Raw genomic sequence first — 4,889 nt, 5'->3', positions numbered from 1 at the left:
CATAAGACTTGAAAACATTACTCAAGGCTTTAGGAACTCATTGGAGAAAATCATTTTGAAAAAAGAACTCAAAATCAGTTCACAATCTTCATTTTAGTTAAGGACTTGAGTTCTTAAAAAATCTTGCCATTTACCAATCAAAATCTCAATTTTTGATGTTAGAATTTATAAATAACCAAAAGAAAATGAAGGTTTAGAATCATGAAAGGTTACCAAAATGATTTACCACGATAAATCATTTCAAAAATTGCCACCAAGAATTTCCTAAGATCAAAAATGAAAAATGAGGCTCAAACCACAAAAATTACAGGTCAAAACTCCATTGTAATGTCGCAAAAGCGAATCCCGCAAAAAGGCGCATCTCGCAAAAGCGACATGACTTCGTTTTTGTGAATCTCGCTTAAGCAAGAGGTTCTCGCTTCTGCGAAGGTCGCGCTAAGGTCACTTAAGTGACTAACCTTATTAAATGCAAGGCCTGCGAACACCAGCAACTCCGTCAACTCTCAAGATATCGAAAGGACCATCGAAATTCGTTTAAAATCACGTAGACACAAATCACATAGGCAAATCAAGTATACTCGACGTTTTAGATTCAATGATACTGTCAAAATATAAATTTGAGGTCTCTTTGACCCGACATTCGTGAAAATCACAAGAAACTAACTCAACACCGAAAAGGGCTAAATAAGTTCGGGATCTCTAAAAAATCAACCAAGACCTCACCTAGGCCTAAAATCATCCCTCGAATCCAATAGAACTCTTGAAATTCTTTTTGACCATTCGAACCTCGAATGTTGGTCAAAGTCAACTCAAAGGCTAAATTTCCACAATTTTACTACTTAGGACCTCAAATCCTAAAAAAGACTCTGAATCAGAAATTGACAACTCTCACTAATTAGATTTCACGTTTCGGGATTGATGGAATCTACAAAATTCTATTTAGTACTCAAACCTCCAAAAAACACCGGAAATCACTTTCTTAACAACTTAACCTTTCGAACTCAAAGCGTACAAAATTCTCATCTTGTAGCTCAAAGTTCGAAACCAACTTTTCAAGCTCAATCATAAAAGACTCGGGAGCGATATCAGAAGGGACAAAATCGTAAATTCACAAAAAGTTCTAAAAATAGCCGACCTGGACATTACATTTATTTATTTGTTTTTATTTTCCTTTCTAGAATTGGGTAACACCTCTTTAAGTGGTTTTGATAGATAAATAAATAATATTAGATCTATAATTTAATACTTTTAATGATTTTCAGTGATAAAAAACTAAATGTCAAACTAATCAAATTTATTTCTTAAATCCACCTTTTCATTATAACACTTATTCTCTCAAAATTTTAAATACGCCTATACCATCGATATAGATCTTTAACAAGTTACTCTAGTGTATAATGATATCTACCCCATTGTTCAATATCATTCAATAGTTGAACAATCTTTCTATCAACTATTTTTTTATATATATATTAAGGTTATAAATATAGATGATGATATTTAATTTAGCCAAGCAAATTCCTCATATATTCTATGTGAACTTATTAAGATTAACACCTTCAATTCTCGAGAATTAATTCTTTCAATTCTACTTTACTTTTTTTAAGTAAAACTATTGAGAATTACAACTAATCTCACTTATCTATGTTAACAGTAGTTTAATAGTGTGTTAATAATTCTGTTAGTTAGTTACATTAGTTAGTTACTTAGTTAGTTACATTTTTGATTCCTTTCTAGAAAGTTCTTAGTCACGTGTATATAGTGTATTGTTGAGGAATGAAAGATTAGTTTAGCTTGGCTGAATTCATAAACACTCTCTTCTTCTCTTCTTCTCATTCTCGTTGATCACCATTAATGGCTAGCTATCCATAGGAAGCTGCATTGCAGATTTTACTCACTAATGCAGTGAGTTCTGTTATGGTATCAGAGCCACGTTGAGTTATGTTGTTCCTGCATCATCAAGATCTATCTTCGATCTGTTTTGTTGTTTTTCAATTCGTTAATCCATCATGACAGAAACCACTACTCAAGAAACTGCTACTAGAATTGATACAAGCAGTGTTTTCTATGTCCATCCTTCAGATAATCCAGGAATATCACTTGTTCCAGCTCAGTTTGATGGGGTTGGATACAGATCCTGGAGAAGAGGCATACTGCGAGCTCTGTCTGTGAAGAACAAGCTAGTCTTCATTGATGGAAGCTATGTGAAGCCAGTTGATCCTTCTAAATCTCGTCAATGGCAGAGGTGTGATGATATGGTAACTTCGTGGATTTTGAACTCTCTTACAAAAGAGATTGCAGACAGTGTTGAGTATGTCAACAATTCCTCTGAACTTTGGAAGGAACTAGAAGACAGATATGATCAAACAAATGGTGCCAAATTGTATCAAATTCAGAAGGAAATTGATGATCTAACTCAAGGAACTTTGGACATCACTGTCTATTACACAAGGCTGAAGAAGCTCTGGGAAGAGTTGAACACCTTGAATGCAAAGAACATATGCACTTGTACATGTACTTGTGGTGCCAAGGATAGTGTACACAAATCTGAACAGGACAGACGTTTAATACAATTCCTCATGGGATTAAATGAGGTTTACACTGTGATCAGAGGGAATATACTCATGATGAACCCTCTTCCTTCTACTGCACAGGCTTTCTCTTTGTTGATTCAAGAGGAAAAACAAAGAGAATACAGACCTGCTAGTCGTACACCTATGGAATCGATTTCATTGAATGTAAATGCTGGTAGAGGATCACAAGGTGGTAGAGGTTATAGAACAAATTTTCCAAGCAACAATGATTCAAATATCAACAATAACAGGAGCACTATGATCTGTGATTTTTGTAAAAAACAAGGTCACATTAAAGAGAAGTGTTACAAGCTACATGGATATCCTCCAAAGAATAATACTTTTAACAATAGAACAAACAATGCACAACAATTCAATACACAACAGTACATGCAAAATGACAATCAAAACTTCAGAGGAAGAAGGATTGTAGCCAATGCACATGGGGAAGAATGCCCACAAGAAAACAGTAATTCAAATGCTGTCATTACACAAGAACAGTATGGTCATATTATGAGCTTGTTGCAGCAGTTCCAGACTGATAGCTCAGGAGAGGATTCTAAGAGTAATGCTGAGCCTAGCAAATTTGCAGGTACAATACTGTGCACTTCTTCTATTGACTTTGGTATTACTTCATGCAAATGTTCTAAATCAAGTATTGATTTATGGATCATTGACTCAGGAGCTTCAAACCATATGACATATAACAAATCTTCACTAACAAACATTCAAACATTACCCTATCCTATACTTGTTTCACTCCCTAATGGATACAAAGTTAAAGTGACAGAGTATGGTGATGCACATATTTCATCTAAAATGGTTTTAAACAAAGTTTTGCATGTTCCCTCTTTCAAGTATAATCTCATTTCAGTCCAGTCTCTAGTCTCTTCAATGAAATGCATACTTTCGTTTACTGATACAACTTGTCTATTACAGGCCCCTTCAATGAAGAGGCCTCAGGCAATTGGTAGTAGCAAGGATGGCATTTACTACATGTGTGGGAGATGCTTGAATTACACTACTCATACCTCTGATTCTGTTTGTAATTGCATATCTCATAGTTGTAGGTGTTCTTCATTTCCACCTTCATCTTGTAATAAATCATCTGTTAAACAATCTAAAGAGGTTCCTGTAATCTTTGATAGTTCTTCTACTAATAATACAGATGTGTTGAACAATTATGCATCTCTTGAATCTCTGAAAGATGGTGTGGATTTATTGTGGCATAATAGACTTGGCCATGTACCCTTTGTGAAAATGAGAAATATACCTACTATTCCTATTAAGTTTTCTACCAAACAGCCCTTCACATGCACCATATGTCCAATGGCAAGACAAGTTTAGGTTACCATTCACTCCAAGCACAACACATTCTAAGAACATTTTTGAACTTCTTCATATTGATTTGTGGGGTCCTTATCATGTTCCTACATATGACAATTGCAAATATTTCATTACCTTAGTGGATGACTATAGTAGAGCTACCTGGACATATTTGTTAAGCACCAAAAGCAATGCCATACAAGTCCTTCAAACCTTTGTTAACATGATAGAAAACCAGTTCCAAACAACTATAAAATGCATCAGGTCAGATAATGGTTTAGAGTTCAATAACACTGAAACACTCAAATTCTTCCAAGCTAAAGGTATCACACATCAGAAAAGCTGCCCCTATACACCACAACAAAACAGCATAGTAGAAAGAAAGCACAGATACCTGCTTGAGACAGCTAGAGCTCTCCTCTTTCAGTCCAAGTTACCTACCAAGTACTGGGGTGATTGTATTCTTACATCCACTTATATCATTAACAGGCTTCCTTCCACATTTCTTCAAAACAAGTGTCCCTATGAGATGCTCTATAAAGAAAAACCAAAGTATAGTCAATTAAGGTCTTTTGGATGTCTATGTTATCCCACACTACCTAAAGTCCATAGAGACAAATTAGAACCAAGAACCACCCCTCATATCTTTTTAGGATATCCTTCTGGAGTCAAAGGGTACAAGGTAATGAGTCTTGCCACAAGGAAAATACAAATCTCAAGAGATGTGATTTTTCATGAAAAGATTTTTCCTTTTGTTTTATCTTCAGAAAACAACATTTTTCCTTCTATTTCAAAACCTTGTTCTACTGATTTTTGTGAACCTTGTGATACATTGTTGAACAACCATTTGGATGTAATTGATGATCACACAACTCTGTCTCTTAATCCTACATCACCACATTCCTCACCAACTACACAAACTGAGTTACCAAATCCATCTATACCACAAAGAAAATCCAACAGAGTAGTTAAGACACCTCATCATTTAAA

This window comes from Solanum pennellii, chromosome 3, assembly GCF_001406875.1.
Source record: "Solanum pennellii chromosome 3, SPENNV200".
Classification (NCBI taxonomy): domain Eukaryota; kingdom Viridiplantae; phylum Streptophyta; class Magnoliopsida; order Solanales; family Solanaceae; genus Solanum; species Solanum pennellii.
Note: the sequence above shows the minus strand (reverse complement) of the source record.